The sequence below is a fragment of the Pyxicephalus adspersus genome, chromosome 12 (assembly GCF_032062135.1).
Source record: "Pyxicephalus adspersus chromosome 12, UCB_Pads_2.0, whole genome shotgun sequence".
Lineage (NCBI taxonomy): Eukaryota > Metazoa > Chordata > Amphibia > Anura > Pyxicephalidae > Pyxicephalus > Pyxicephalus adspersus.
In genome coordinates, this window is record NC_092869.1 from 42,126,288 (window position 1) to 42,139,659 (window position 13,372).

The following is a 13,372-nucleotide window of genomic DNA, read 5'->3' on the forward strand; positions in this document are numbered from 1 at the left end:
GGAAGGGGTGCAGGCACCTACCCTGGCTGAGCACATGTTCTCATCTCTGCCACAGTACTTCCTACGTACATTTCCTTATATCCTGGTGGAGTTTCTAAGGAAACTATCAGGGGAAGGAAACACTTCAACAACTTTATTTGCAATTTACAAAGTTACAACTCATCTAGCAGATAGAAAAAGGCAGGCCCCTACACTTTTTATTTCCAGGATGAAATAGAACTCTACAAATCTTACACAAAGTACATGTATAAAAACAAGTGGAGAGAAGAAGGATCTGTAATAGTGATTATTGAGTAACATTGCACAGCCATCTGCACAATGTCTGGCCCCAGTTCAAAGCAATTGGAGAAACATTAATATTTAAGAGATATTTAAAGAAAGACAGTGTTTCCTCCCCATTAAAAAAATGATTTTAATTAAGAATATCTAAATGTGTATAACATGTCAGAGGAAGTATTATGTACATGTGGAGATGGGGGGGTTGAGCCCCATAGGGTTTGAGCAGAACGATTCATATAATTAATGCCTTTCTCACTTTATGTGCAGAACTGTCCAGGGCTGAATGAGAAAATAATGATAATGGTGATTTTTGAACCTCATAGCCGATTGACAACCCATAGGAAACCCAAATATTGTTTGCTTGCAATTTTCAACTCCAAATGTTCCTATTTCTAATTATTTTGTTAGATCAGAAATAGATAATCAACCTGCATATTTCAGCCAAATGCCCAATTTAGTTTCAAAAGCTGTTGATTTTTTTTTAATCCATTCCCCCTTATTGAAGAAATTTGGCGCTATGGCAAACAATGTAAATTATTTTCTCCGGGTGGGAAGTTAATCAATTGATTTCTGGTCTAGCACAGATTTGTTACAACAGAAGACACCGTGTTCTTACTTGTCAAGATAATACATGAGTTACAAATGTTCATTCTCCCATCCTAATTGCATTCTCATGACATGACTACAAGAATGGTAAAACAAGCTTTTTTTATTTTCGCCTTTGTAGGTGAGCGATTGCAGCTGAGACATGAGATCCTTGGTACAAGAAGGCGTTTGGGTGCCGTTCAAAGTTTGCAGCACGAGAATGAGATGTCCTTATGTGCTTCGCTGAAAATCCCCACAACCTCAAGAGTATTCCAGAAAGATCAGTAAGCCAAAGCTAAGCTTCTCCAAGTCAGGTGACCCCGTATTAGATGGCGTGTCAACTTAGGACAGGGGACCGTGCCCTGGTGTGAACGTGCCGTAGTCTCGGTGGCAGAGATTTAGCCGCTTAGATATGTCACACCAGGAAACGTAATTGTATTGAGATAATCTCTTGTCAGTTGGCCATGCAATTTTACTGCCCAAAATTATTTTTATCCGGCTAATCAATGCAAATACTTTATATGGAAGTGGCTGATGGCTCTGCTGAGGTTAAAGAAGGACTAGGAAAAATACAAATGATATAGATATAAATTTAATTTCCCAACTGCTGAAACGTGTTTTCTGTGTCTGGAATCCTAAAACTCAATGGGGACAAGTTACTAAATTAAGTTACTAAAAGAGCCCAGGTTGTGTTTAAAGAGACAAATTTTGTGTTTAAAGGTTGTGTTTAAATCGGCCCACCATCCTGAGCCTGCAATTCCATACGGGAGACATGGTCTGTGGTCCTTCTCCTGACTCCGTGGGGTGGGGGTGGACCTGCAGACCACCTAATACTTTGCAAAATAGGAGGACACGCGTTCCCATCCCCAACAAATGTGAGGGCCTGTGCCCACCCCACTACACCCCTGTGCACAAGGATCATTTTTGCAAGGAGCAGAGAGATTGCCTTATCAGTATGCATCAATGTACTGCTGCTCCTTCGCTGTGCAATCAATGGGTGGGGCTGGGACCTCCCTATATTACCTAACAGCAGAAGAGAAAAGTCTGGTCACCAGTTCAGATCTTCTGTTTTGTAGGGTTTTGTAACAGAATTCAATGAACATAGATACAAACCCTAATTATTCTCCTTTCTACATAGCCATATTGAGAAATATGAGGGGTATCCATGAATTGAAATAAGACTTGGCCTTTGATTTGTGTTTTTGCACTTACACTTAGTGGTCTAATTTATAAAGCAGTGAATTTGACATTCACTGCCATTGAAAACACAGACTTGGAGGATTCTCCAGCGCTAAAATGCTGAATGTCATTTTACTGCTTTATGAATAGACCCTTTAGAAACCCACCTGGGAGTTGTTACCTGACAGGTGACTCTTGGTGAGACAGGTGAGACAGGTGACTCAGTTGTTACCTGACAGGTACTCTTCATTCTGTGACTTGCCCTTGTTTAGCCATTGCAATAAGGTCTGCTGTCTATAAACAAAACCTCCCATTATTCACCTGTGTCTGAGTCGTTCTTCTGAAATTCCATTTAGATTCACTCACAGGTTCTCCAGCTTCGCCTCACTCTTCACTGACAATAATGTTTCTGCTTTATTGCTCTGTTGTGGCTAGGACAGAGACAAAGGGGTTATTGAGGGCTCAATCTGTGGATGCTGGCACCTGGAGTCTCTGCTTTATACCCTGCAATGTGATTATGAATATGATCCAGAAATATTTTGGTTCTTAGCTGGCATTTATTAAAATCCATTGGACATTTTTGTTCTAATTAATCATTTGTTTCTTTCAGTATTACAAAGGGCAAAGATAATATTATAATACGTTATTAGCCGATTAGATGATTTTATGTTTCTCTCTTCTTTTCTCTCCTTTCCTTCCCTCTTCTAGTTTTCCCCTTTCCTTCCTCCTTTTTATCCCTATATACTCTTTTTTCCCCTTTTCCTTTCACCTCTCTTCACCTTGTCTCTTTCTTTCTCCTCTCCATTCCCATTTCTTCCTTTACCTTTTCCTCTTTTTTTCTTCTCCTTATCCCTCCCCTTTCCTTTCCCGACTTTTCCTATCCATTACCACTATCTGTGGCCTTCCTTGTCCTTTCTTCTGTTCACACTTACCCCTTCCTTTTCCTTACTCCTCTTCCCCTCTCCCCCTTTCTCTTCCTTTAGCCTCTGCTCTCCTCCTTTCCTCTCTCCTCTCTTTTCTTCTCTTTCTTCTGCACTCCTCTTCCCCCATTTTCTCATCCTTTTCCCTCTCCCCCCCAAACACCCCTTTTTTCTATTTTCTCCCCTAGCTTCCTTACATTTAGTATTTATTTCTCCTCTCTTCCCCTTCCTCCTTGCTTTACTCCTTTGCTCTTTCGTCTCTCCACCATCACCCTTTTCTCCATCTTACCCCTCTTCTTATCTCTTCCTTTGCCCCGTACTCTGCTCCCCTTTCCTCTCTCCTTTATTCTCCCATCATCTTTATTTCCCCCCTAATTTCCTCATCCTCTTTCCTCTTCCCTTCTCCCCCAACACCCCTTTTGTTATCCTTCTTACCCTCTCTTTGCCTTCTCCCCTCCTATTTTGCATTACTCTCCCCCCTCCTAGATTGTAAGCTCTTGATGCAAGTGAACACTTAGTTTTTGAAGGTGATGAGTTAGAAGCAGGAAAAATGGGCAAATTGTTATGAACTGGATTCGGGGCAGGGTCCTCTCCTCCTGTATCACTGTCTGAATTTGTCTGTCATTTGAAACCCCTATTTAATGTACAGCGCTGCATAATATGTTGGCGCTATAAATCCTTTTAATAATAACAATAATAATAATAATACTTACCATACATCTTCCTTTTTCCTCTCCATTCTTCCTCTTTCCCTTCCATTACCCTCCCCTGTCCTTTTACCTCTCCAGCTTTACCTTTTTCCCTATCTTACCCCACTTGTCCTCTTCCTTTTTGTCTTAATTTCCCCTTATCTTTTCTCATCCCTTCCTTTCTCCTCTTTTCTTCCTTTCCCATTCTTCTTCTCTAATTTCCTCATCCTTTTTCTTTTCCTTTTCCCTTCTTCTCACCCAACACCACTTTTTCTTTCCTTCTTATTCTCTCCCCTACCTGTCCTCTGCTTACCTTTCCACCTCCCTTCTTCTCTCTTCTCTTTCACTCTCTTCCTTTCTCATCCTCCTCTCTTCACACTCTTTCTATTACATTTTCTTTCCCCATTTTCTTTCTTTTTTTCTTACTTTTCCTTTTTTTTCTTTATTATCCTTCTTTCCAAACCTTCTTAAATTTTCCAATAAAGACAAACAAAATTGGGAGTTTTTATTACTTCGAAATTTCATCTAAAACCAGGTGATTTCTGCAAAATGTCTTTATTGTGGGAATCTGTATTGGAGTCAATGGAGAAGGCTAAATTAAAAGCGATCTTTAAGGTCTTTCAATGACTTCCGGGGGTTACAAAAACTCTGTTAAACTATTCTGGACCTGGCTTACCCCCTTATGATATTTGGATATACGACACTCTATATGTGGATCATAACCAATAATAAGATTTTATAGAAATTTTAAGATCATGGGAAGAGAATTCAGGGGGTGATGGAACCACAGTCCAAAAACAATGGCTTTCTGGATGAAAAGGTGAATGTTCATGGAACAATGGAAAACATGTACAATACACCCTCTTCATGTATTTTACAAAATATAGATAAAAAGTTCTAGGTAAGTATAGAGTCTGATGGAAGTCTTAAATGGTTTTTCCAGTTTACACTCCAATGCCAGAGATTTTCAACTTGATTTCTTTGCTGCCCAGAAAAAGTCAATCCATCTACAACAGATGTGACCTGGGACCCCATGGGAGAGGCTGTTCCCGGCTTTAGGCAACTGATTAAGTCTTCATTTGTAAGTAGAACTTTTATTCTTTTAACTCACTAAAAGTTATTTTACCTGCACAATCCAGTGAGCCCTTCTTTTTTTTTTGCTTGTAATACACATAAAACTAGTAACACTGCCGGAAAGGTAGACCGCACAGAACATTATGACCACACTGGAAATCCATAAATGGTTGCAAAAAAGCTAATATAACAAAATGTTTTCAATTGTATATTGAAAAAGAGAACAAATAATAGAAGATCATTGTTGTAGTTAACACAAACTTCAAAATGAATCTTGTTGTCTTTGTATTTTGTGGCAGTGACTACACATAGTATTTCAAGGATGCATTCAACAAGGAATGCACTCAATTATCAGCCTTTGGAGCCCAAATCAGATTCTGAATCGGGACGTCTCCAGACTACAAATAAAGCCGTAGCAAAAATAGCGCTGCTTCAAGCATTTCCCATGAATCGCAATCCCACTTGAGTAGACCAAGGAAGGAACATTTTTGTTTGGTATGGGATAGTTGGCAAGCGCCCCCAGCTGGTCATTGCATGGTGCTACATTCCGCTTTACACTGTTGAGTACAGCAAGAAGGTCCAAAGAACATGTGTTTGTGAGGGCCACAGCTGCAATCGGTCTGTGCCAAACTATTAACAATAACAAGATAGTCTCCAGATGATATTAGTGCTGCTTCCAATCCTCACCAGTGAGGATATTTTGCTTAATTTGTCTTCTGTAAATGATAAATTTGGGGTTTTTTTACATTTATATCCAAGATTCAAAAAGGAAGGAGCTTAACCCTAGGTGGCATTTTGTCATTAGGTTTTTTCCTTTACTAATTTTTTTGCATTTGTTTATGGTTTCTTGCCAATGTTTTTTTACTGTCTTATATTTTGTACTATGTCTTATATTATGTTAGAAATAGAAATAAAAATGAAATTGTGTTTTTTTTTAATACGTTTAGCTTTAAATGTTAGGTTAAAGAATACCTTTACATTTGTTTGGGTTACGGGTAAGGTTTAGACATTAAGTAAAGGCTAACAAACATGTTTAGGTGTTAGTTTAAAGAATAACTGCACTTTTACTAAACATTGTGATTTTGTCCATCTTCCCCCAACCTATGAAAAAAAATATAATTTGATGACTTATCTTTTCTAAAGAAAAATCCTGTTCCAGTACCATACCCTTGCTATGGGTTGGCATCCATATTTGCTATAGGCAAATACCTGGGTACCTTTAGGGGGCGCTATTTTGGGGTTGGGGGCCAGCAATCATTAGGCTGAATGAACAGCTTGTATTCCCCCAGGATTGGCCTAGCGCTGTTACATGGAGAGATTCACATGCTCCTCCATAGCTGGAAGTATTAAATCAGGGTTTCCCAAGCAGGGTTCAATGAAACCCTAGGGTTCCTCCAGAGATTGCTAGGGGTTGAAATGAGCAATGAGAAATTTGTGCCTCTCAGATTAGTGTAAGTGACACCAATGATCTTTTTCGCTATCTGTAAGGGTGACATTCTTCCCAATGACCAGCAATGTAAGAGGACTTCTTCCCACTGACCACTACACTAATATACTGTGAGGTGTGGATATAATAATTATAGGAGGAGTTCCCCAAAGACCTGAAAGTTATTTCAAAAGTTCCCCCATGCTAAAAAAAAGGTCAAGAAAGGCTTTATTAGGTACCAGGTCTCTCAATGGAAATACTCAGTCTACCATTGGGCTTTTGGAACTGAACTCTGTTAATAATCTCCATTATACAGATGGGAACAGTCATAAAAAATGGAACATGAAGAATATAAAAGTTTATTAGTCACATTGATGTTACAAATTTTATTTCAAAATGTACAATCACCGAATATACAATCTGTTCCCTTTATGGGAACATGATACCAAGTATCAAAATTCCTTAAATTTGAAATAAAACACTGAGGGAAATGAGATCTTTCATTAGGAATTATATTGGGCTTGGCCACAATGAGAGAAGAAGAAGATTTCGGGGGGTGCTTATTGCAAAGTAAGGAAACGGTGAGGCCAGGCAGTGGAAAAAGTAAATACAATTATGGGTACAACAATAAATCCGTCCCCAGAGGAGGCAAAATCCCATCATTCTTCATTCACCATATAGTAATACAGAGACGTCATTACAACAGCATTTCTCTACATCATCCAGGCCTGTCCATTGTCAGGAGGACATCTAAAGATCCTGAACATCCTAAGACCAACCTGAAGATTTTCAAAGTATGAAATTTACAAATAAAAAGCTGCTGGGGTGGCTCTGCAGGGGAAGAGCAAGTCGGTTTGGGGGAAGATCCTGAACTCGGAATTGGACAATTTCAGCCTCGAGGAAAGAAGGGAATTTGACTTGACTATTACATTAAATGTATGAATAAGATTACTGAGGGCAATGTTTTGAACACAGATTGGAGATCAAGGATACAAGAACTTGACCTCAAACTATCAGGAGATTAGTTCATGAATAACAATAGAAGTGATATGTTGCTAGAAGTATACTTGACTCTTGGAATAGACTTCCAGCCGATATAGTGAGCTAACCAAGGGTAGCCAAATTTCAACAAGTGTGTCATAAACAAGGTCCATACTCAAAAAGTGTTGAAAAATGTCAGATATTATAAACTACTTGGCCTCTATCTCTTGGACTTCTATCTTCCCTCTTCTATGGATCTATAAATAAATTCACCTTGACTGTCCCAGGACAAGCACGTGTTTTGGATATTCCAACTGAAGCTTCTCACGTAGGTTGTTTTCTTCATGCATGATTCCCATTACTATGCTACCATGATGGCATCTACAAGACATAACATTTTATCTGACGCGTTTTGCGGCAGTTCTACCCAACAATGGCGCCAGGAGAACACATCCAGATGACAAACTGCCTGGGAGGGTAAACAGCAATCACTATCAATGAGAAAATTGCTCATTTTCCTGTATTTTAGATATTTCTTTGGAATGGGCATCCCTTTAATCAAGTAGTGAGGCCAATTCTATCGCCGGTTTTATATATTTTTTTTCCGACCTAATCTTTGTATTAGTTTGCTCAACACATACAGCTTTGATATAGCTGTGATTAGGTAGACCGGTCTGATGTTTTTTTTTTTTTTTTTGTGTGCTGGATGTATTCTCGTCGTGGCTGTACGCCACATGTTTAACTTTCCTTGTTTGGGCTTTTTTTATGCCCTTTTTGAGCACCTCCAGTCTTCCTGACGTGCCAGCAAAGCAGCGCTTTGAATCAAAGGCCCCTATTTGTTCACACAGTATTGCAAACAGTTGTAGATAAAATATATTTTCTCAGTAAGGCCGCTGCCAGGAGTCGTCTGCACTATATACTTTTTTTTTATATATTAACGCCTTCATGCCCAGGTTTTTCTATATAATATAATATTTGTGATACCTTCAGCAGAGCAGCTGTGTACTTTTAACTTTTTAAATAAATAATAAAGCCCTGTGCTAGGTCTTCCTTATTCTCTATTCACATTGTAGTTTAAAAACTGTGTGGTTCAATCGAGTTATTGTTTCTTCTCTGATGGCAGGTGGGTCCTGACAGTTACAGAGAAGTAATGATTTGGTGCTGCTTTTTGTAGTAATCTCTTGTAAATCCAAGGCGGCTTGATGATCCAGAAGGTATTTGTTGCACTCGGTTCCCAGTAGGTGGGTTGAACGTTGGGTGGAGGACCAATAATGGATTGCAGGATGGGTAAACGGGTAGCAGGGTGGCTCAGTGGTTAGCATTCTGGCCTTTGGGGTGGTGGGTCCCAGGTTCAAATCTTGATCAAATTGTGAGCTCCTTTGAGGGACAGCTAGTGACATTACTATGGACTTTGTAAAGTGCTGCACTATATAAATACTGAATAATAATAATGGCTGGTTTTAGGAGTTCAGAATTAATCTTTAGGGACCTTGTAATGGGCAAATCCTGAATATGCAATAACAATTATGGCAGCCTTATAAAGTTATATAATAAATGACCCATTGGATCATGTAATGAACAAATGTTGACTATGTTTAATATTATGCAAATATGGCAGCCCCATGTATGAATATACTGTATGACCCATTGGATTCTATATTGAGCCAATCTTGATTATGGAATAAGCAAATATGGCAGCCTTATGTACATATATGCTATATTACCCGTTGGATTCTGTAATATTCAAATCTTGACTTTGTAATGCAGCAGTCGCCAACCGCGGAGAAGATTTTGGGAGTCCGCGGCTCTGGTCGGTACACCCCCGAGCGGGGTCAGGAGAAGAACACCACCGGGGAGATGCACCGGCCAGGGCCACGGACCACGGCCCCTGTGAAAATCCCTGGCTCAGGGAAGTGGGCGGGCCTGCACACAACCCGCCAACTCTCCCATTGCAGGCTCAAATCTGCGATGGCTTAGTGGGCAGGGTTTTGGCGTTAGGATGTCACTATGGTGAGGTTCCGCTCCTTTGATTAACAACCGGCTCCCCGCGCATGTGCGGTCATGAGCCAGTAGTTTTAGTGGTCGGCGGGACCAAAAATATATATGCATATACTTTATGACCCATTGGAATCTGTAATGATCAAATGTAGCAGCCATATGTACATGTATGATCCTTTGGAGTCTATTATAAGCAAATCATGACTATAAAAAGAACCAATATGACAGGCCTATGTATGTTATGTAAAAACAAAAATGGCACCCCCATGTACATATACATGATATGGTCCAAGGAATGCGGACTGGTATATGAATGGCTATACCATATGGCCAAAAGCCATTTTGAAAGTTTTCACTGTACACTTTCAGCTTGTGGGTTTGGAGAAGCTCCTTTTTCTCTTCCAGGTTGACTGTACACCTGCAAGACATGGTTTGGAGTGGAGGAACTCTATTGTCCTTCACAGAGCCCTGACCACAACCCTTCTAAACCTCTTTGGTATGAGCTGTAATACCGATCAGCATGTTGAGGACTAGGACTACCTAGAGTAGAAGTGGCTAAGGGGAAGGTGACCATGTAGGTCACATAACTGGACTGAATAATATTAAAGTAATCTGGAAAAAGTAAGTAAATAACAAAAACTATAAAATATATGAGAGGAGCTGACCAGTGGAGGCATTTATAGGCTAGAAAGGTCTAGAGCTTGGCTTTAAAGATCTATTTCTAGGTTTTATATTAATAAAAAAGCCAATATAAACCACGGTTTGTTTAAAATATGGCTAAAACAATTTCAAAAGAAACAACAGAGTCCAAATCTAGGTGGAACCCCTAGTTTATAACATGAATAAAATAATCCCAATTGGTTTCTTTCATCCACTTCCTAGACAGTCATATTGCAGATCACCCTAGGACGAGAATATTTACGTATCCCCAATGGGAATAAAGCTTCTTTGATTCATACATGCAGGTGTGAGATACAGTGAAAGCAAAAGAAGAAAATACAGAGCTCAGTGATAGAGCCTTATTGCTCCCCATTCCAGAGAGACCACAGCAATGTACTACCTCCTACTACGGAACAAGGCTCCTCTCTTGTTTAGTGTTACCCAGTCACGCAAATATATTCCCCTGAGCCAGGCAAGTCATTCATCACCAACTAAATAAGATGATTACAGGAGCAGATGTGAACCAGATCTGATGCACAAGTCAAATTTGCTAATCTAAAATCTGTGTGTTAAAGGATTTCATTCAAAAGAATACATCCGCAATTCCTTAACGTGAAAAAGTAATAATAGCGCACTGTATACACTGTAGGCATTGCTTGTTTAGTCAAGGGGGCCCTCTTGCATCTTGCAGGCTCCGTCTACACTCGTGGACCATTCCCCTAAAGTTGTTCCTTTTCCCAAATGGCATGGCCTCCTGCTCACTGTGCGGTGCAGGACTAACCACGTGTATGCAAATGGGAATCACACACGACTTGATTCTTTGCTTCAATCTATTTTCATCTCTGTGGCAAGGCAGAACAGGCCCATTGGTCCTCAATGGCTTGGAGGACTTTAAACACCTGCAAGGACCTTTTATTGCATGCTTTCATGCATACTCTAGAGCTAGGACAGTGGGCTCGATTTAAAGCTCTCCAAGGCTGGTGAAGATAGACCATCATAGGAGAACCTGGGTGTATTCCAGGTTTGCTGGATCACCCAGGCTCTCCCATTAATAATATTAATATACAGTATTTCTATAGAGCAGACATATTACTTTTTGCTTTACAAAGTTCATAGTCATGTCACTAACTGTCCCCCAAAGGTGCTCACAATCTAATGTCCCTACCTGTCCCATGATAGTCCATCTTCTCCAGTCTTTAATAAATTGGGCCCAGTGTCTAAGGTTAGGCAATGCAACATTTCTAAGGCTTCCATGATTCTTTAGAGACAAAGAAAACCCAGATTTGGGGGTAGGGTGGTATTCAGGAGCTTATAGGTATCAATCATACATTACATTATATATCAAAAACATTATTAAAATATATAAAATTTGCATTCTTGCTTAATTCCAGTTTGATTGGCTCCTTTGAAGTCGTACTATCAATGTAAACACGCCCACTTCCATAGATTTTTCACACCCAAAAAAAAAACACGTTCAAGGTACACATTTTAATCTTTAAATAATCTGCACGTGGTCTATATTGTTTTTCACTCCCTGACAAGTTTATCATTTACCATTTTCCAAGAAGGAAGGTCACCGCAAGCTCTTCCACGTGTTCAGACTTCAAAGGATTGTCCGGTACATGAACATTGGGGAAAAAAAACTGTTTGCTTTCAATGGAAAAAATTCCAATACATTTACACTTAAAAGGTATAGATATGGTCCCGAGTATTGGGGCACCGTGGCAAACTTCGAGATATTTAGTCTATCCTCATGAAGCCTTTAATAGTCTATTGATACATCATGCATCTATATTAGACACAATCTATAAAAGATCTGCAGCATATGTACCATAAATTGATATGCTTCCCTGTGTAGAAAATCTTAAATTGGTAAGGGCACAAGGATCCAACCAGCTATGCTGCACTACACATGTGCTATCAAGAAGCATGCTGGTAGAAGGCCATCAGTATGTAACTTCTGCAATGACTGTTCATTCATAGGCTGGGAAATAAAGAAGATATATAAGTGTTACTAAAACGAAGATCCTCGGGGGCTGCCTTATCAACCTGTGCTGTGTGGCAGAGCCATGTAAATAAAGCTCAGAAACACAAATCCTTCAAAACCTTTTCTTGATGAGATCTTTGGCCATCTTAATTGGCCAGGCGGGGACAATGTATTCCTTGTGTAGGTACACAGGAGTTCGTTTAGTCCCGGCAAGCACAAGGGAAGCCAAGATTCTGACAGTTCCACCGAGCGATCGGGCAAGTAGGAATGCCTATTGCAAAGCCCCTCCCCTTCTTTCTTACTGCCGTGCCAGTAAGGACTGAATAGACTGAATGGGAATGCAGAGCCTCCTAAGATACCTATGTCATGTGCCCCCGAAGGCTTCAGACTGCTCCTTCTGCACATGGCCGATCTCGGGCCTGAGCAGAAGGAGCTTTCTCAACAATAAAAAAACAAAACGTGCCAATCTTATGCCCTTGTGACGATCTCTTTTATATTTTTGAGAGGACAAAATCGGCTGATGTATGCAGAAGAAAAAGGAAGATGGCGGCACCTTGCACTTCCTCCGCAATGGGACGAAGGAGGATTTCAGGGTGGCACAGGACCCAATTGAGACCGGCTATGGAGGGATTGGGGGCTCTGCAGAAATAAAGGTAATGATGATTTCTTATTTTTAGGGCAGCTATGCTTTATGCTGTTTTCCTGGAGTTCAGCTTGAACATGTAGGAGCTGAACATGAAATATAAATCTTATACTCGCTCCACATTAATTGCTTTGAAATTTAAAACAATTTTTTAACAAAGGGCCCTGAAAAAAATTCTTTAATCCTGAGCTGCACCATTTTTCATGTGTAATAAGCCTAAACAGTAATAATGAGCTGGTAATAGCAGCGTATTAGGAATATCTAATGATTACACTATATTACAGTGCCCTGCGAGAATTGGACAGGAAGAGCTCCGACTATTAAACAGTACAAGAATTTGGCAATCCGAGCTTTAACATTTCAATAAATATTTAGGCAGTGAGATAAGAGCAAAAGATATATTAAATAAGCCCATGTCTCTAAACAGAATATTTCACAACAGTAGCTATCACCGTAAAGGGTTAATGATTATCAAATAATTTGATACAAAAATGACAAAGGGTTTTTTTAATACTTTTTTCCTAGAATTTTTTGGTCTTTCTATACATCTGCACTTTTTTTTTTCCGGTAAACTACGGAAAACATCTTGAGGCAATCATTGCGTTTCATTTAACAGAAATGATGGTGCTGATTTTGATTAATCTGCATAATGTGTTTCATATACATTACAAATATTTGGCATGCTGTTCGTGCAGTATATTTGGAGGAAACATGATATCTACATAAATTACATCGATTCCAGCAGATAGCAACTACGTGGGTCGCTTTGTGTGCTCACATTGATTTAAAGTAGACCTGGATTTTTCCCCATTTACGGCTAAACAAAGAGGTTTGCTGAATTAGGAGGTTTCCTTGATGCCCGTATATCTATCCTCATTCTGAGGATTTTCATTGATTTACTGGTGCTTCAGTAGAGATCTGGTACTTCCAGGTTTGAGGACACACATGCGT